Source organism: Liolophura sinensis, chromosome 1 (assembly GCF_032854445.1).
Source record: "Liolophura sinensis isolate JHLJ2023 chromosome 1, CUHK_Ljap_v2, whole genome shotgun sequence".
In the NCBI taxonomy this organism is placed as follows: Eukaryota; Metazoa; Mollusca; class Polyplacophora; order Chitonida; family Chitonidae; genus Liolophura; species Liolophura sinensis.
Window position 1 is genome coordinate 47,012,448 of NC_088295.1, and position 22,770 is coordinate 47,035,217.

Sequence of the window (22,770 nt, forward strand, 5' to 3'; positions counted from 1 at the left end):
CAGGTGACCGCAGTGGGATAAAACTTCCCCTAGAAAACGTCTTCTGCAACACGTTTATTCTTTCTTCTTGGCTGCAATGCCCTTTTCCGTGGCCTCTATCGGCATTCCTGTGGGAACAGTATCCCTGTTAACAAAACCAGGGTCATGACCCCCTACGAAAAGCCTTTGCAGTCGATGGCGTCCCAGCAGCGATGGTGCATTGTCAGAGAATGTTCAGGACGGCTTTGAAGATGGGGTTATATGGGACTCAAATCTGTTGCACGCTGTTCAACGTCCAGGCCCTTCGACATTATTGGGACCTGTGGTTTGTAAAGGAACAAGATGAATGCCGAAACGAGGGATAATGGATATTTTATCACAGGCCCGCTGTTCTGTTCTGCGAAGGGTACGCTTCATTGAACATCGCATTCACACGCACATTCGCCGTCGAGTATTCAAACTCTGGGCCCATCTTCAATGGTATTGTCCTCGCCCAGCACATTGCCGGATTGCCTTAACCCAAACGGCGTCTCTTGTCATATACACATCTTTAATCACAAACACTATCCCTGTGGAAAGTACTTCTCCAATAAAGAGGACCTTTCTTATGTCACTGGAGAAACTTCATTGTTTGGCTCCTGACCTGTACATCAAGGACAATGGGTACTTCGTATTGACCCGCGTTCTAAACAACAGCGTCATCTATACACCGTGACGTAAGTCCTCCAACGAATTACAAAGAGCTAACTATTATCCGCCTACCATTCTGTTAAATCAGAAGTCCATAACCTAAAAGTATGCAACTTCCCTATAGTTAGTTTCCAAGGCACTTCACACTTCTCTTCCATCTCTGACACATTATGTGACGTATCTGCGCAGCCAAGTATTTTTTTCTCTACCTCTATTGTGCAGTTAACGTTTGAGAAACGGCTGAGGTATGGTGGGATCCAAATGCGGTTGAGTTAAATAGACTTAGAAAAGTTACGACAGCGGAGAGTTTTGTAAAAGGACAACAATGTCTTTGATAGCAATTGTATTAGCGTTGCCTGGAAATATAAAAATAGTCAATGGGTATATAACTGCATACCGTACTCTCGTGTAGTCTTACACGACGTTCGCTTACGACCACCTTTCTTCCACTCCTCCACCTGTCACACGTCGAAAGAGTCGCTAATATAACTTGTCAAATATCGATGGTAAATTACTTCCTGCACTCAAGTTTTCTCCATTCACAATATGCTGGTCGTATATACGGTATATATAAATGATCTAAACTTTCGCCCATGAACGTGTATAATATTTATTTATTTGATTGTGTTTTACGCCGTACTCAGAAAGTATGGCGTAAAATAGGATATCATCCTACCATCCAAACAACCTCAAAATACATTTATGAGATCAATAGAACTCCCAAAATCTGGCTACAAATACAATACAGTCCTAGATGAAATTTTAGGCCGATTACCGTATAAGTGATAAATTAAATAAATTTATACAGCGATAAATATAGCATGATAATATTGTTACATGGTGAATAACCCCTTTGGCATCCAATGGCGTATACGAGGCTTAGGCAACCTGCGGATGGCCGTCGATTTTCGCCGGGCCGCCATCGTATAATTGAAGTATAAGTCTCGAGTCCGGCGTAAAACACCAATCAAACAAATAAATACACGAGGCTAAGTGCCACTCACTCAGCACATTGATTGTAGATTAGAATTTATTGCAAAATGTAAGAAACTTTGATACATGCACAGACGCTGGGACTAATTAAGGTGACTGTAAGGGAATTCTAAGTGACGTGGAATACACCGCTTACGCTTGTCCGTGCCATTGCGATTGTTCGCATAAGATAACACTCTTATCAAACAGTTCACTAAGTGCCGAAAAAGGAACAAAATTTAATCAAGACTGGATGCGAATGTCTGGAAACGTGAGGATGGCAATGCGCCTGATTCAAGCGTTGTAATCTTCTGAACACAAACAGCTAGAGACAGAGCACAATGCGTGGGCGCGCGTGAGTTAGGCTAGCATGACGAGAAGGAATTGTTTTACAGTGTACTGGTTAGAGCATCGGAATTAGATGCTCGTGGATTACTAAATATATATACTTTTGTTATAGCAGCTCTTAATGTTCTACATGTTAATTACATTAAACATATATTACATTAATTCGATTCTAAACAAGTAAGGTTGATCTTCACTCGAATAACTTCACACGGGTGAACAGGTAAACTCTTTGTGATTGCATCATTAATTAACTTACCTGACATGCTTAATAGATTAGCCCTTACAGATGAGGAAGGGGTATAGGGCGGGGGAGCCCGGGGTCTAATTACGGCTCTCCTAAAACGAGATATATACTTAACCTGGGCGTGTTGGTTTGTGGGAGGGAAAGAAGAATTAAGTCTCCGTCCTGATGCCATTCAGCAGAGATGTAATTTACCTGAGAAACAGTTGTCCTAGTCACATTTTGATGGAAGGGTGAGTTGCTAACGTTAGACAGGTGTTATACAGTTAATTAATTATGCACAACTGAATGGTGCAATCGGTTCGTCTGGCCGCTTGGTTTGGTGGTCCGCCAGGTCACGTGATATTGAGATGTACAACTTCTGAGCCCCACCTGCATGACGCCATTCTATCTTTTGTGGCATTTCCATCAGCTATTGTCATAATGTAAAACTTTAGGCTATGACATGTTTGCACAAAGCTTTCTTGAGTTGAAATGTTTGTCGCATTTCCACCACTTATTGTCATTAACGAAAACTGTAGGCAACAGTATGGCTGCCCAAAGGTTCCTTGAGTTGAAATGTTTGTCGCATTTCCATAATGTTACTGTCATGATTTAAAACTCTAGCCAATGGCATGTCTGTTCAAAGATTCCGTGTGTTGAAATGGCATTCCTTTTAAATTCTGTAGAATGTGGACCTACTCATTCACGAAATATGAGTATTTTTAAAATAATTAAAAAAAATCAGGTTATGAAAGATGCTAGAAAAGTAACGCATATGTTGAATTATAAGCTTTAAAAATCTGTTTTATTCAAAAGTGAAAAATTAATTTAATGCACTGTTATTTTTACCCACGTTACACAATGGGAAAGTCAGATTATCGGTAAAATCATGAAAAAAACGACAGCGAAATCTCATTCAGCCACGACAGCAGGTCACAAATGGACGTTCATCTCAGCATCTGATGTTCTATCTATACATTTCTTTTTTTCTTCTGGGAGAATATTTATCTGATTAATAAACTGCATAAAAAGTTATATTTTCTTCACATCTTGTGAAGCAAGATAAGTCTGAACGCCTGTCAGGATGTATCATGCACAGTAAAGACCCACAGTGCTTTCCATAGCCCTAGATTGACAGGCATGGGACAGTTAATATTGAAAGTAGTATGTAGTAGTGGAATGATTAGTACGCCGAAACAATGTACCTACTAAAGATCCTGGAAAAGTAAAATCTTATGTCAAAATTATATTGAATTTCTTTGAAGGGAATTTGCTAAATGGGATGATTCCTCTGTTCCGGAAGCTCTCCTCTAACTGCCTTACAGCGACATCCCAGCTGAAGTGTTCCCATGAAACACAGTGACCAATCGCACAATAGCTAACCAACTTAACCTACATAGTTCTAGACGTTAAAGTACAAATAATACCGGGTTATTATATTACATATACCCTTGTATTATTAACTCCGGATACAACACGAGTAAACCTAGGCGTCTTTTTCAAAGCGAGGTTGCAACTTCGATTTGAGGTCTCATAAAAACAGTAGAGATATTTCTCTTTTATTGGGCGAGTTGAGCGAGGCCGCTTCTGGGGATGTATCCGATTGTATCCACCTGACTCCGCGGTCATCTAAATAAAATATTCTTGAAAACAGCATTAAAGAAACCATAGTTAACTAAACCATCCGTTCGATACCTGTTCATTATCTACATAGTTGTTCCAGATTGTCAACCTTATATAAATCTGGACATCTTCCATATTATCTATTGTCTGAAATGACAATATTTAGAAAATAATCAGTCAGCCAAAGAAGCGTACTAAAATCTCTGAATATACTCTGGCATGTATATATATTGAAAGGTTATAGAGAATATCAGACTAGAAAACCAGGAGTAAAACATGAGCTGTGACGACAGTGTGACAGTTGGCAAATTGTCACACGAAATCTGGCCACTCGTTAGTTTACCTCAGGGTTTTATGCTAACTGTCCATCTGAAGTACAAACTTGGACACCCCCTAGTGCCATGGCTTAAGCAGAATTAGATATTAGATTAAAAAAAAATCAAGGTGCAGTGAGCCTAATTGCAATTTATTACATGCCACTGGTATAGAAATAATAAAAATCATGTGTTGTCATCAAATTTAATAAACAGTCACTTGAGTCACATTTATAATCGGGACACACGTGGGCTTTTCCAAGTCGGATAATGCTTATGTAAAAAATTGGTCGTTCCGTCATCAGTATACTGTGCCTGGATAGGAGGTTTCAGTGAAGCAGCACTAGAAATATGTCATCATGTAGATCAGCCTGTATAGGTTACACGATCGTATTGATTTTCCTTACTATTTGTGTGTTACATTTGTCAACTTCAGCCTCAAAAATATATATCCCCTAACTTTCGAATGGTATACAATACCATACCATCACATGCAGCTTCCATCACCCTAGCATTACCACCATTTTTTTAAGCTGTTGTCGCTCTAAGTGAAGTCATAGCATTTTTGTTAACCTCCAAGGTAATAAGAAGTAACACTAGCAAGACAGTTTTTAGTTCTATCCAAAACAGACAAAATTCTGATATATTTAAACTACGTGCAAACTAACAGCGCAGAAATTTATAGTGCAACCTCAACAACCTAAAATATCTGTGTGGCAATACTACCCAATCAGTGCTCCTTTACTCTTCAAATCGGAGGCAAATCTTACACGCAATTGCCTGAATAAGGCATGTGTAACCTATATCAAATAACTTATGTCAAATACACGTTTCACAGAACAATGCCAAATCTGATACTCTCCAATAGCCATAAGGCCTACGCTTCCGAGCTGATAGTCCTAGTGGAAAGTCCAAAAAAAAAAAAAAAAGAAGGATATTCGAGTGAAAGAAAATATCCCTCACTCTCCCCATGAAAGATGGAAAATCGGATTGCCGCAATAGGATGTGTGTATCAGCTAGATATAATACTGGGCTGTGCGGATTGTCACTATCACTAACCTACTACTTTTGAGATCCTAAATTTCTGCACAATAGTATGAAAGGCGAAAAAGGCCACCATGCATTCGGCTTGATACTATGCCACGGTGTTATGCCACTATAGCACAAAGCGATGGTAAGATGATACGAAGCGATGACACGATGGGACGATGACACGAGGCGATGGTACAATGACCATTGCCTCATAGCTTCGTGCTATCGTGCTCTGAAATATTCTCATGTGGCCGAAGTCGTGCATTTTGACCTTTATTTCCTTCTTCCGGTACTTGTGCTTTGTCGAAACTGTGACACACTATATTTATTTATTTATTTGAGGTGTTTAACTCCGTGGTCAGCTTTTTTTTATTTATATCACGGCGGTTCAGTGATCTCTTTGGTCAATGTCCTGGTGCAAGATATGACTGTAAGCATCTAAGAAAGTCAAGTCTATTAGTGCCCCACTAACGGTGGTCCGACAATTCGATGGCACTGTAGGATGGCACGATAACAGGAAACGAGGATAAGACAGAGCTGAGCGAGGGAACGATGGCATGAAATGATGATACAATGTACAATGCGATGACACGATTACACGAAACTTTGGTACGAAGCAATAGTAATCGTGTCATCTTTTCGTGTCATCTTCTAACCTATCGGTTAGTCTTATCGTGCTATTGCTTCGTACGATCGTCCCATCGCTTCGTGCCATCGACGCATTGCTTTGTATCACCATCCTCGCATCACTGTGCGTCATCATTGTGATTCGTGGCATGGTCGAGCAGAACGACGACGAAAACGATGGTGCGGAGGTGGCCTTAAACAGCTCATATAGTAAATGTAATCTAAAAAGTCCAGGGATGCATGAACACTAAAAAAACCCTAGCTCGTCAGTGCTCATAGACACCATTGCCAACGATATACAAACATGCAAGTCCATGGGTTAAGTGTGTTTATGCACTGTTAAATAAACCGGACGCTTTGTCCATATCGTTGTTATGTAGTAACAGGACGTGTACATGTATAGCTGGATTGTAATGGATTGGCCTATAACTGTTGCATGGCTGATCAGACCTGTGAATGTAGATATCAACCATATACATTTTGCTCTGTCGCAATTACTCTAACTTACAAAAAAAACACGAAAAACCTCGTTACTCCAGATCGCTAAAACTTGCATATCTAAGGGTATGTGAACATTTACACCTTATATAGGCATCATATTCTTTCATTCACTGGTCATCAATTTCTATAATCTATATGACCTGTTATGAAAAACAGTATGTATATATTGTATGGAATACGGATATTTGCCGTAAATTAAACCTTTAACATTATACATGTATTATATCACGCGTCTTAAATGAAACAGGTTTTTGTACTACGTTTATCATCTATTCTATTTTAAAATACATTTATATAAGCAGGTTTATCAATACATACATCAAGCACATTGTTACGCAATTGGAAAGTACCGCTTGCTGCGTTATCTTCCCAGGATGTGGTGAGCTTGGTCCACATGGCTGACATGCCAACGCTTGAGTCTATTCACCGGCATGATTAACTCAACTAGCTAAATTCCATGACACATACAGAAACCTATGTAGAGCGCAAACATTGGAGGGAGGGATTGACAGGAAGGCAACGATGAATTTGGGATTTCTGTGTGTTGACAGTAATTCAAAACCAAAGTCAGCAGGCTGCATGTCAGTATAAAAACAAAGCCGCAGGACCACTCCTTGTCGCACTCCCATTTTCGGTTTTAGCGCCGCGGAGCATCCTGCTCCCGGCGTGCCCTCATCAGGTGTCGGACGCCCGGACAAAGCCAGCAGGTTGATTTGGATCGATATTCCTCTGATTACCTCCTTGTCATCCTCGGTATTGTGTACCTGAGCTGCTGGGCGCCCTTCAAGTGTCAACATCTCCACATCGCCATTCCTTCACATAGAAACCATCTTCAGCTGCCGGGCCCATCTGATGGCTTGTAAGCCTCCCATCTGCCGAATGCCGTCAGACAATTCGTGTCTCACCCGCCACGTGCAGGAAGTGTCAAAAGTACATCGTCTGACACGGATTTATACCACTGTCCCGTTGTCAAATGAGCTTTTCTTTGCCTCTCGCTAGGGCCATTTAATTTACAATCTTAATCATCCGTTCATGTTCTTCTGTTCACTTAATTAGGACTTCCATTGACGGTGTAATATTCACCTTGCAAGGAACTGTAATAAACGTGTCATTTGCTATCAATCAGAACCTTCTTTGCAGTGAAAAATTAAATGTCTTTGTGTGTCAGTGCCTTCCAAATGCCTTTCAAGTACCCTCTGTTCTATTACTTTAAACTAAACGCTTTAGTCATACGTCTTTTTGAACTCTTTTTGCAAAAATGACGTCCTCTGATGTAATACGACGAAATGTTAACAAAGTAACCTAAGCACCTGCCAATCTTTAATGTTCCCTCAGGAACAGTGAACGTTGTTTCATGATATATATATATGGTATCTGTATGTTTATAGAGCGGATTCTTTGGCCCATTTGTAAAAGTTTGTGTTTACAGGTAAACTCACAGTTTTCAGCACGTTTTTGTTTTCGGCTTTATCACATACCTATGACCATTACCCACTATTACTTCTATGTTATTACCTTTCCTGAGGATATGCAAATTTGAGATAAGAATACACGAGAAGCACGGATTTAATGGATCCAAATTAGGCTTTCATTATACCGACGTTCGCACAGGACGCGCGGTAACTTTACATTATATAGACAATTCCAGAGGGTGACTCCCCATCGAAGTCCAGAGTAACATTAATATTATAATATGTTGGTTATAAAGATCCTGCTCGGGTCACGTGATCTCTGCACGTGCAAACTCTTTATAACAAAGGAAAACTTAGTGACCATTTTGATAAATCTTTAAAATTCTAATCGCTGCTCATCTTCAAAGACTTTTTCGTTCTTTTTCTCCAAGTGGCAGCTATAATGAATACTGAATTATCCACGCCGGAATAAGTACATTGTGATTGTGTCAAAAAAGTATCCAGCTTTACGGTAAACAAGTACTTAGTAACATTGCGTAACTCCAGTGATTACGGTAGCTTTGGCTTCACGCTGGTGAGAAATTAGCGTGAAAACGCCAACGTCTGAATACCTATTAACGGCTTACTCAAGTTTGTCTCGAAATGACACCATTCATTACGTGAATAGCCCAACTTCTTCAAGGAGACATCAAAGACATTTCAAGATAATATAAAACGCTGGTAAAATCTCTTCAAGGCTGTAAATCCACCTGTACATAAGAAACATTGCACTGCAGGGATCGACTGTGGGGAATTAAAAGCGTCTTGTCTATGGTGAATTGTTCAAAATTACTGACGTTAACGCAATATCTTTTGTTACCAAAGGTTAATGGAGGATTATGCTGAAATGATACAGGTAGATGTTAACACTAGTATGATTTTACAGGTTTCATGGCCAAAGAATACATCCTCTCGGACATTACAAATGTATAGTCCCTAAAAGAAGTTAACACCTTGTCCTACATTTACTATGGCAAGTCACATTATATTTCACTCCTTGACTCTTGAACAGCCCAAAAGATTCAGGTAAACAAAGAATTGTTCAACGCAGGACAAATGAATGCAAAAACAATGGGCAAAGAATGTGTTTGTCCTAGACAATCTAACGTTAAACCATTTTGCAAGACATGGGCTAATGTTAATGAAACTGTATGGTGTTTGTCTACGATTAAAAATAGTGAGGGAAGAAAACATATCAAGAAGTTCTTGGACGATTGTGTGACATCTGCCAACAAAATGACTGTATACGTCAGTCATATGTTTGATTATTGTAGGATCCAGTAGTATACAGTACAACTGCCCCCCGACGAAATACTGAAAAAATCTGAATTTTTATAATGGCTCTAATCACCCAATATTCTTCAGCCTGGTTAGCTTGCATTCGAATCAACTTCGCAAACTGACCAAGCACGACCAAAACTTGACGGTGCAGAACGAACAGGTATATATAGTTCTTCGTTTTGTGCTGCCATGCCATAATTGGCAGGTGCTTCGGGAAATGTGCTAGATAGAGATCTTGCAACGTTTTTTGTTTCTTCCCGTACAGACTTTCGTTGCACGACGTGGATATGGGTCGATAATGAGGCAGTATTACGAGCTGTTTACTGGTACAGTGCATGTGTCAAGTACACAGATCCGCAGGCTATAGCCATGTATATGTATAAATGCTCTCTGACTCGATGTTGATGGTATCAATGGAACTTCGATGTACAGGTCCACAAACTGTATCATTCTTTTGTTTTCTTTTACCCTTTCTTTCCATTAATGCGTGGATAACGACTACTATAGCTGAAAGCTCACAGAGCATGTGCCTGGTGCTTATTGGTGCCAAATTCTAAACAACTCAGAGGAATTTAAATACATTATTCGCTACCCCTAAAGGCATAGTGTACTTTACCGTTATCGAGGGTCGAGGGGTAAACATGTGAAGATTCATAAACCAGCAGGTCTCGTCCACGACTGGACACATATCCGTAACTTTCTGTGACACTAGCCTACTGTTAATCTATAGTTATTCTAAATGTCCACGGGCGTATTTCTAGGGGTCTTGGAAAGACAAGTCTATTCAGTGTACAGATCGCTGTGGAACATTTCCTCTGCATATTTACAGGGTATAGCAAAACGTGTCACTGAAGGACGATGCAATGACAAGGCTCAGAACATTGCTCAAGACACGCAACGCAAGCAGTTGATGTTGTTTCAAAATATACTTTATAATATATTATATACTATAAATTATTTCATCGCGCATGGGACAAACTTAGTATTTACATCGTGCGTGGCTCAGACTAATTGCTTTCATCGTGTATGGGACATATTTAGTATTTACAACCTGCGCGGATCAGACTAATTGCTTTCATCGTGTATGGAACAAACTTCGTATTTACAACCTGCGCGGATCAGACTAATTGCTTTCATCGTGCATGGGACAAACTTAGTATTTACATCGTGCGTGGCTTAGACTAATTGCTTCCATCGTGCATGGGACAAACTTATTAGTTTCATCGTGCATGGGACAAACTTATTAGTTCCATCGTGCATGGGACAAACTTATTAGTTCCATCGTGCATGAGACAAACTTATTAGTTCCATCGTGCATGGGACAAACTTATTAGTTACATCGTGCATGAGACAAACTTATTAGTTCCATCGTGCATGGGACAAACTTATTAGTTCCATCGTGCATGGGACAAACTTATTAGTTTCATCGTGCACGGGACAAACTTATTAGTTCCATCGTGCACGGGACAAACTTATTAGTTCCATCGTGCATGGGGCAAACTTATTAGTTTCATCGTGCATGGTACAAACTTATTATTTTCATCGTGCATGGGACGGCATGCAATCCAATTATCGTACCATACGGGGATCTTTCAAGGGTAATGCATTAGTCTACCATATATTAATTCAGTTTCATAAATCTACCTAATATTAGGGCCTAATCAGTAGAGAGGACTGCAGCCTCATATGGTGAGGTAAGTGATCACATGTGGTGCACGTCTTTAAAGAAAATTTAAAAATATTTTTAAAAATATAAATATTCCTTTTCTGGTCTTTGTTTCTAAAACTGCTTTAATCAGAACAAATCACTCTTTCAAACACCAGATTATATTCCTTTCCACATAAATGACGTTCATTGTCTTATAGTCCGACAAAATGTGTCTTCGGGATATAACTTTTAACCAATTGGGATTCCAAACGCCAGAATCCATAGTCTTGGAGACAGCGTTCTGTGTGTAAATCCAAACTGGAACCAACGCATGGTCTGCGCCGATGATACTTAAGACGTCTAATCTTGAACGATTCATAGCTGATCTACAGTTTCCTTCTCAAAGCAAACTTTGTTTAAAGTCTGTTTGTTTATTTGTATATCAACTAATTTAAGCAAATACCGTCGGTAACAAGCTTACAGAAGTTCCGGCCGAGCTGATTTTGAACAGGCTATCAGATCAAGGCAGTGTACGAGTGCTGCCACCTGCTGTCCATATGGCCAGTTTCACTCGTATATTTCTTACCGCGAAGACAGTTTTTCGCGGGAAAAAAAGGTCATCTATTATTAAATCCGATGAATATTTAACAAAGACTTTAAAGCTTCTTTGATGAGGACATTTTAGAACGGGATCCATATGCATCCTAAATGTATTAAAAGTGACAGCTATATTCAAACTAAATAGCACACGAGCGTGCGGTTAATTGATAATGTCTGACATATTTAGCCAGGATTTGCTTTTGATGTCGTCACAATGGTCCATCTCCTTCAGTGTGACAGATGCTTAGCGCTGGTTAACTATCAACAGATGTTATACATGGCAATTTTTTGCTTGTTGTGTTTTGTTAAAATTATTCATGAGGAATTAATAAGTGAACAAACTACATGCTACGTATATTGAAAAATTTCGTCATGATCACTGTTATTTGAGGAGACATCGTGAGCCACTAACCATACATGCATATGCAACAGCGCTGTTCATAACTGCCTGACAGGAATACAATGCAGTTACCGACTGATATTATTACTGTCTCTCTGGGTTGTCTTTCTTCGGACACCTTAATACTTCCGCATGGTACTCAAATAGCAGTACGTACAGTGCATAATGTATTATGTATTGAAACTATATTTCATCTTTTTATACTTTTTTCGTCCGCCCAAAATATCTTTACACGAACAGTGAAATATTGAACATGCGCAGCCCTTCCAATTGAAATCAGAGAGTACCTCATGCTTTGTTTTCCACCAACTTGCAATTAATTGCATGGAAACAAAGAATCAGCCATCTGTTATAAACGCTATATATACACAAAGAATCTTCACCTGTCAAACACTGAAACCCACATTGTAATTCTAAATATCGTATAATCTACGTGGTGCACATCCTCCCATATTTCAAGAGAACACTGGTTTCCGTTCACCATAATGTCGACCGCCGTCGTATAAGTGAAATATTCTTGAGTACCGTGTAAAACACCAATCAAATAAATAAATAGAAAAATAAATTAATAAATGAATGTATTAATAAACTTATAGTTTGTGGAACTACGCCGTGTTGGTGTGCAGTATAAACGTGTCTATGTTACACTTCTTTACAGAAAGAAGTCAACTATCTCTCAACAATCATATGCATGTAAAGTCAAGTTACAGTATTGTTACATTCAGTGTATAGTTGACGAACCGGATTTACCGCTATGGATTACGCCTTGGCTTTGACTGAAGCCGATCGACATGTTCAGAACTCCGTGAACAATTCGCACCTTGTACGCCAGATCTGACCTGTGGATTCCAATAACACTTTATCGATAGAAACAAACTCATAAATCTGTCACAACGCTTCGGTGTGAATGTTCCGTCAGCTTTTGGGTCAGCTTTTTGACGAGGACTATATTAATGACTTACCGAACGTGTTCAATATATTTATGATCGCGGGTATGCAGGTACATGCACTTATTATACAGACAACTGGCCCAGTGACCTTTGCGCCTCACGCATGTCCTTGGAATGCCTTCGTGACACAATACATATTGTTTTCTTTACGCACGTATGACTTATTGGGCTAACGGTGCAGGGTCAAGAGGGTTACATTTTTCTTAAGTACTAACTGACAAATTTGACTGGCCTTTGGATCCATTGGGTTAATGACTGACTGACGGATTGAAACAAAAACAACAAACAATTGTCAGTTGCTGAGTTGTGTACTTTAATTTCGACAAACAAAGTGCACCAGGCTATAACTTGAATACTAAGATTTTAGCGGAGTATGATATTCAGATCTAACCATGCTGTATATAATTTAATTGTCTTCAGCTAAAACAATTACCAATTATTAATTTAATTATCCAACTGGGACAAACAACTGTAGTTTACTGACACTGTTATACTAACATTACAGGCGGCCTCCTTGGTCAAGTGGTCAAGTGGTTAATTCTTATGCATCACAACGAACCTCTCACCTAATGCTGGTCGCTGTCTTAAAAGTGGAATATGCTTGAGTAGGACGTAAAACACCAATCCAAAAATAATAAACAGATATTCTAGCATTAAGAGTTGGACGGACTCATTTTCCCCGAAATGATATTCAAGTACAGCTTTTTCTTCTCTTTCGACACCTAAATGAACCAAGGTTTTGCTGAGTATAGCACAAGTTTGCATGTGGGGACAAACAGCCTGAGCAGCGAGATCTTTGAATTTATGGTGTATCATATCATATAGTCAAAGATGTAAATTTAAATACAGTTGTTAGCGGATGAAATCGGAGCTTTATTTGCATATAAAACGAAACAACTGCACAAACGAACGTTTAGCATACGGCGCTTCTGCTATATATTACATTGTTGCTCTTGCTGGGTTTCACGGCATACTCGAACCGTCACACTGCACATGAAAGACAACGGATATACTTGTATGTAAGGAACACCACACGTACACGCGTGGGGCGAAGTCTCGACCCTGTGGTCTCAAGGGCAACGACCCACAGCAGAAAACCCCATGTATCATTCATATGATATCGAGTATCAGTCAGATTTAACGTTTCTAATCGGAGTAAGTGGACCAGCGATCAAACTCGTCGTCCAGGTCCGTGTGCTAACGATACTCTGGCCCTACGGAATCACCCAGTTTGGTGTACAATGCTCAGGGGTCAAGAAGCTATAAAGTTACACAAAAATCTCACAGGGTTTAATGAACCCTACTCTTATATAGCGCACCCCGGGAGCTGAACACGTAACAAGCAGTTTCCACGTGGTTGATCAAGAACGGTCGCTAGCGCCGGTATTGGCCACATGTTCTTGCGTTTCTTTTATGTAGACCAACATGTAACTCTTGGACCCTCCAAATTCGAACTTCCATTGCAAGTATAGTATGGAGGGTTAGGCCAAAACAGACGCGCTCACAAATTATGAGTTATATTATGCATAAAACCTTTGTGATTTCCTCAACTTTAACATAAAAATGCTACGCAAATCAACAGAGCCTTGAGCAAAACAATACAATACGATTCTTTAAATGTGAATGTCTACGTCTACTTTGGTTGATGGCTGTTATACGAATGTCTGTTTCAACGCATAGATTTTTCTTTTTCATCTGAGCTTTGTTGGGTATCCGTGGAAAACTATACGCAAATACAAACAAAAGAGTAGAACACGTCGCACATATTCTTGTCTCTGGAAAAGACACTAAGTATTTTAACTGTTCTTGGATAATGGCCCCCAACCACTATAGCTTATTGGCACAGATGACAATTATTGACCGTTCCTGCTTTTTGGGTATTAGACTTAACTGATATTAAAATGACTCTAGTGGTAAAACTATGACTGTTTTTCACTCTAAACATAGGTGCTTACAGTATTTAGCTTGAGCGGGTGCTTGCACGATTGGAAGAAATTTATCAATGTCTTGACAATCTTTCGCACATTGGGATATAAACAGAAACACTGATTCTGGAACATTTTTGGTATTGGCGATTAATCTGTTAAATGTGATTAAACGCTGAGCATTGATGCAGAAGGGTCTGTCAGCAGCTTGCGGATGGTCGTGGGTTTCTCCAGGGCTCTGTCCGGTTTCCACACACCATTATGCTGGCCGTCGTCGTAAAAGTGAAATATTCTTGAGAACGCCGTAAAACACCAATCAAATAAATTGATGCACAAGTACCTGACCTAAGTAGAGTCTCGTGGCTCACATTATAAAACATAGATCGAGTTATATAGATCGAGGCATAATTTGCAACCCGACGTGCAAAGCGCCAGTGAATCTGGACAGAAAAGCACAATGTTCTGTTTTCTCCAAATGGGTCTACAACACCGTTATATCGATTAAAAGTTCTTGTTTGCTTTCATCACAACACCGAGCCTTGTCTTACATACATTAGGGCTAATGACCTTACAACCCTTGTGCTTAATGAGATGGTGGCCGGATAATGAGGGACGGGACCGGCGCCGTGGATCGATTCCCTCTGAGGTCCTGCTCTGGCCCTATCTGTTGTTTGCCGCACAGGCCGGCCTCATGGGCAGGGGTCTTTACAAAATCAGGATTCCGGAAAGAAACGGATGTGAACAAGTGTTTCGGGTCCGTGACCACACGCATGCCGACACACAGATCTGTCATGCGTGTTGAGTGTTATGCAACGAGACCTGCACTATGTACGACACGGTAACTCTTCAAATGGCACAACGGTATCTTTAATCTCAAATCTCAAACCTCAGATTAGGCATTTGTGCCTTTGGCAAGAACGATGGGGTAACATTACTTTGTAAAATGGCGTGGATATTAACATTTCGTTATGTATAATTTTGTAACAGTGTTGTATAAAAGGTAAATAAGATATAATGAAGTCAATATACAACATGAAATCTTTTTTTCCCCAGCTTATGTTTACTGAGGATACGAAGACAAAAGATAGCAAACATATTAGCTGCATTGGACATGAGTTTGACACGGTTAAGCCAAAACGTAGGCCTACTTGTACAAAAAATAAAGAAAGAAAGAACATAGAATAAAAATAAAATACACATGAATCATTACGATTTTGAAGGACACTCATCAAAATTTATCGACGCCGAAAGGAAGGCATACAACAAGTGTTGTCTGAAAACCTTCAGAAATTTCAAGATACTGCATGGTTTATTTGGATGTGTTCAAGGTATTTATGAAATTCATAAATGTCTGGAATATCAGTGAAAATATTGTTAAAAAATTGGATTCAATTCATGAAAAGTATTATAGAAAGTATACATGCAGACCAGTGCATTCACAACATGCGAGCTGTGCCTCGTGGTTCTGCAGGCTGAAATCGTGAAGGGTTAACATAACATAACCAGGATTTCACTGAATGCTACACACAGAACTGTGCTGAAAGCATGTATAACCTTTCTTCATACAATTAGTTCATATATTCCAGGAAGGTATACCGTGTCAATTATACACGATGGTGTAATACTATTATATTGTGAAAGTATAGTGCAAGACTGAAAAAAAACGAAGGCTGTTCACAAACCACATGTCATTCCATGTCTGAGGCATTATAGGCCTCGTTTTTCACCTTTACGGAGGTATTTAGTGAAATCGATATATTGTTGCATTTCTGGGAACAATGTATTGATTTATCGAACATTAATATCTCTTCGTTTGAAATTCAGCGCAGCTGCTATAACAACAACAACAAAGACGCTTCATTATGCAAATAGGACACAAAGAAACATTGTTGCTATGCTGTTTGACAATATGTCGATACTTGCGCGTCTTTCTCCTGGTTGACAAGCTTATAGGCCTACCATTGTCTTTTATTACCTTGTGCACAACGATCAGCTTGGACGCGTAGAAACAAGTCAACTTTTGAATCAGTGACAACGAGCTTTTCATGTTTTCAAAGACAAAGCGGTGACAGTTTTTTCTCCTTTCTTCTATATACAGTATGTTTTTGTTTTCTGACAGTTGTTTCTGGAACACACGATGGTCGCGTCTCGATAAACACACAAACAGCACGTGCGAAGCGACAGTGTATATATGTTTGTCACACAACCGGTAACGTTTATCGGAGTAGATCTCCTTTGGCTTACTTATGACTTACCTCCATTTTGTTCCACCATGTTGGCGTCTATAATTAAGGGACATTTGCCCGAATACAAAAACATGGCACGTGAAATTAAAAACACAGCAGGGAAGCAGTAGACAAGGAGTGTCTGCAAGTCATGTAGGATAATAACACTGGATTTGTGCGCTCAAACACAAAGGCAGTTAAAAAGTCTCAGTGCAGCAGAAAAATATTTACGCCCACTGGCATGTTCTGTGAAAATGACAACATGTTAAAGTTAGTGAGTTGTTAGTATCATAAGGTTTATTTATTTATTTTAATGGTTAAAATAATCGACGCTTTTTTTTTTAAATAGGCCTACTCGGGAGTATTTATATATAAACTCTCACGCGCGAATTAACTGTCGAACAGGACAGGTGTACAGTCGTAACACAGTTTAGTAATCCGTATATATAGCAAGTTTTCCAGAATTTATAATCCATACAAAAACGCGGGAGCTGGACTCGAACTTACAACCTCCTGCATTATATTCAGACAAACACAAATGCTGTACCAGACAGAAAATATACACCATTTTTCAGTTTTGTGAGAAAGACACAAGGAAGCATATGGATAATGCCGAATTCTAACGTTTAATATAAGTACAGTCCACTGTAATGTAGATGTCATAAATTCTCTAATCACTCTAATAAAATTCAGTTGACATGATTCTAAGCCTCATGTTTCTGTTACATGCAGGTTGGGACAAGCTAGGCGTCAACTTTAAGTATACATAGTAAGAGAATAAATTTTCTTCAATGGAAGAACAATTAAACCAAGCTCTCTCACACTCACACACATACATATACGTTTGTAGTTTAACAACTGTAAGTGTCAGACGGCCTAACAGTCTTTATTTGGCTTTAACAGCTTTATCAAATAACATAGCTCAGTTGTCAAGATGAAAGGATTTCTTTTACGAGGAAAATGAATTAACTCTGACCATTGATTCATGTCTTTATCTGCCGTATGTATGTAGATCAAGACCATTGGTCTAGATAATATGGTCTTGGGGGTTGATGGTATGTTTTGTTATGTATATCAGGGTGCCGTGGCCAGCTTTTTACGCAAAGGCAAGCAAACGTTTTAAAGGAGAAGGAAACATAAAAATGATGCCAAAATCAAATGAAAGAGCGACAAAACTTCTTTGTAAATATGATCTTTAATATTTTTTTTGGATTCTTTTTTTCGAGAGAAAATAGGGTATTTGAGAATATTTTGTATGGTGGATATTTGGGACCAACTTTTGGTATTGATCTTTGTTGCATAATAATGTTGCATAATAATGCATCACATGGATGTGATGCATGTCTAATAAATTTATTTGAATGTATATTTGTTGTTTATATCGAAACATATGCATGTAACCTAAATTATAAAAATATTTATGAACATATTAAAATATAAATATGATCCAAATTGAGGTTTAATACATTTTTTAGCTGAAAAGAACAAATTCTAGTGCAAAAATATTTATTAAACCTGTATTACATCCTCATTTATGACATTATTAAACGAATACTATAAATTCCAAAAGGTGGTCCCAAATACCCACCATACAAAAATTATTTTCAAGTGTCTTTTTCTCCTTAAGGAAAAATCGGAAAAAATATTGAAGACCACATTTAGGAATAACTCTTCGCGCCCTTTCATCTGAACTTTGTCATTTTTATGATTTCTCCACCTTTAAAGAAATATATTCGATATAAATTAGCTTTATCACATCCCAACTTCGACTGAAATAAAAAGAAGAAAAAAAAACCAAAAATCTCTACTCAGTCCTCTGGAACCATCCCAATCTAAATTTATTTTTTGATATTTTCAGTTTAAGTTCTTTCATTTTTTTTTACATTTATACAGCTTAATATGTATATATGTGAGGCTTTAGTCATATAAATGTTAACGAATACGTTATCTTATTTATATATGACTGTGTGTTGGTAGTTAACTGTAGAGAAGGATACACATTTGTCATCTCGTTCATAGTTTACTTGCTTCTTTTTGTTAAGCACTGTTTCATACGATAACCCGTATCCCCAAAAAGCTATCCAGACGGGATAGTTTAAAATTGATATTGGGTAATTCCTCAAACATGTAGATTGGTTGCGTACCGAGAAACGTATGATGATTAATATTTAGATATGAGGGAGAATGAACAAAGCCAACTTTGTTCCATATATACTGAACACCAAATTCTCTTACATCAAACCGCCTGGGAGATGACATAACGCCCTGCACTCAATCTGGCCGATGTTTGCAATGACAGCATCAACAACGTTGTTCTAAAACCAAATTCATTCTCCACACCAAGCCCGGCCCTGTTTGCGCATCCCGCAGGCTCTATAGCTCTGGGCTCTTGTCCCTAGGGACGGTGAGACTGGGGGTTGCGGACCATCCGCTGCTCCTCCCACAAAGATGTTCTCACGCCCTGGGTGACGTAAGTGATAACTATGCTTCGTTAATGACAATAGTGCTGATCGCCGTGGAGCAATTACCCAACAGCGATCGGGAGGAGCAAGTGGAATTCCCACACACTCTAACAGAGAAAATTGTGCCCTGAATTGCGATGATGAAAGCTCTAAGCCTCGCACACCCCATTCTCCCCCTCCCCCTCTACTCTACAGCAGCATCCCTGGACAGTGCATAAATGCTTCAGAAGCTGACACTGCTGATTTGCTGTATAACAAAGCTGCATCACAGTAAATCTGTCGTTATCGACAGACAGGCAGCAGTACCACAGACAGCAACGGGTGCCATCGAGTACCTCCCAGACGGGATTTGCAATGTCAACGGGCGAATGCCAAGCTGTGTACCAAAAATGCCATCATTACTAAGTTCGACATCTTTTCTCTTTCTATATACCCTATTATCTCTTTAAAAATCTGCACCTTCGCGCTCTTGTTCTCCTTAACTACGGGGCCTGCTATATTTATTACACGTGTTGTCCAGTATTTTGCTATGCTTGACCCGAAACCTCGTATGTTTGCTGTTTATCTTCGTTGATAAGTCATGGGAAAGCTGAGCGCCATTTTCCTGTCCGGGACCTGACTTTTCTTTATCAGCGCAAACGCAATGCGCTAACTATTATCTTCCACCCTGGCATACCGATCAGTTTATCCCATCTCCTTAATTAATTATTTGCGTGTAAAACCTCTGGCGTTTCCGCTCAAGACCTAACTTTTCCTCACTTTGCATGTTTCCACTCTTCTTTAATTATAGCACATCTTCCGTGAGCATATTCTTTATATATGGCAGCTTTGTATTTAATGGTTAGATTTGGATTGGGTCACGAGCACAGCTGTTAACAGACGGATACTTTTAAGTCCTATAGCTTCACATCTTTTAATACCTTAAATTTGTTTAAAGTTGTACTTTATTAATGGAAAATTGTTCGATTTGTTTTTTAGTGACAAATTTGGTTTATACTAAATGGTATAAAGATTAAATAGATTCGGATACGAACTCTCGATTTTACCAATGTTCTTAAGCATACACGATTTCGCTGTACTAAAGACATCCTTTGCCAGAGAAACCATTGTTTTTTGTAATTGTTGCAAAAGTGTTTTTCTAAGTTTGCAGCTAAGAGAAAAAAAAGTCAGAATAGTATAGTATTTGTAAAAGGTAATCGAGATCATACTTTGAGACATAAACCCTCTGAAACTTAATTAGGATTCTAAATTGCATTCGCTGTTGATTGATACCCCATATACAAATTAATATATCAATCTCTTTATCGGAGAGTTAAAGTTCAGGTGTCGGACAGGTGGAACATTTCATTTCCGTGGGTGACAATTTAAGGTTGGGTTCTGATGGGTGTCGGTGGTGAATTTGGGTCCTCGGTATTAACCAGAAAAGACAATTTGCCCGGGGTTCGACAGGTAAACTCCTCCCTCGGGTACTCTCCACCTCCCGGTTGATTCAAAAGAGCGCCAGTGACGCAATGTATTGACATTTTAGTCGTGAATACCTGGACATAATAGCGAGCACTGACAAGGTGTGTAATGTGGGCATGGTATCGCGTACCTGTAGTTTTATCAGATCAATTCACTCTGCAGGTGAAAAACGACCGGTTTACCTTTCATAAAGTGAAAGTGTTATAACTGTCATACTTAATCCGATAAGGGGGTAGTTGTTGGCATTCCGTCTGCGACACTTAGAACTGCTCGTGGGCATTCCAATAGATTTTTTAACGGTACATTAGCACTTGCTGAATTGTTTGCATTACTCTATATTATAATGTTTCTTTTCAGTAGCTCGGCCCAACACTGACTGAATCATTGGCAAAGAGAAACTGTATTTAATCGTATCTGAATGTGATAGAGCATTATAAACCACCAGGTTCCACCACCGAGGCTATGGGTGTTAATGGATTCTGCGAGCCTTGCCGTAGTGCCGTAATAGGGAAGGTTCGAGTTCCATTTGTATTATCGCTATAGGTAATAAAAAACAGTCCTGTTGTAAACTGTCAAAAATGATAGGCAACCATCAAATGATCACATTTACTCCAGGCCTACGCGGACATCTGAAAACCAGTTTTTTTTTTTTTTTTTTTTTTTACTGCGAAATGAGACGAACACAAGAGAAAACTGAGGAGCTGAACGTTTGTGAACGTGAAAAGTTTCTGAACATTCACGGTGAGACAGGTGATCAATATATTAATGTCAACAAACATTGGGTGACATTTCGTGACAAGTACAGGACCGTTTTAACCCTTGGCGATAGAAGATTTCGAACTCGAAACTCACCTATTAAACTGGTCTAAGATAACACACACTTTTCGTAAATTTTTCATGCAGAGGTGCAAAAGTTTATGCTTTATGCATACTTTCGTACAGTCTTTTTTCTGTACTTATACATACATGTATATAGATGCGTGTAACAGGCGCTCTTATCTGTGTATGGGCTACAGAAAGAAATATTATCAAAAGCTACAAAAATGATCTTATACGCTGGTAAATCGAAACAGAAAGAGAAAATTTCATTTTCTTCAAACATAAATTACAAGTGAACATGTTCGGACAAAATACATATCGATAAGAAATTTACAACAGCGGGATCCTAATTCAGCCGAAACATAACGAGAGAATTCAATATATACTCTGCCATTATTAAAAATTGCGAGTGAACATGTTCGGACAAAATACATCGGTAAGAAATTGAACAGTGGGATCTTTTCTTTTCGTTGACAAGTAAAAGCGGAAACGCCTGTATGACTTATAAGTGTGTGTTTTTAATATGATCTGGCCTGGAGTATCAGGTGACCAGGACATGCAACACATGCCAATGTTTATACTACTGGAGTTCTATCGGTGCTTTCGGACGACACTCTTGATGGAGGGTTTACTTTCTACCAATACTTGTCGATACTTGTCCAGGTACTCAGGTGAATTCTGTTGACGCACGATGAATCTTAAATATACGACCATGTAGTGCATAAAACCTGGCCTACGACTACATCCAAAACACGCAACGGAATTTATGACTTGTTTACACTAAGCATGAACTAAAATGGGCGTACATGTGAGTGGGTAGCAAATGCATGGGCGTTTTTTTGTGTGTGTGTGTGTTAAACGAGCGTCTGTGTTAACACATAAGAGAAAAACATGTGTGCACTCAGCGGACAGTGATGGAACATTGTCCGTGACAATATATTGGGATTGAAAATACCTGTGTAACCTATTGTCACCAAACGTACATGTTTATTTATATCTCTACACGGAGGCATTCACGGGTACATCCAAAAGGAAAGATAGGTGTAGGAAGGTTCTTGAAGTTCTTGAACATGTTTTTCTTCTCCGGACTTTTGTCTGCCTGGCAATTATCATTCTAAACATTTCTCCTTTCCAAAAATACACATACTTTTATGAGGTAGCTTGAATTTCTTTCCATCCCATCGTTTCAAGCCATTAAACAAATCGGAGCGCATGTTTTTATCTTCGACTGTACTG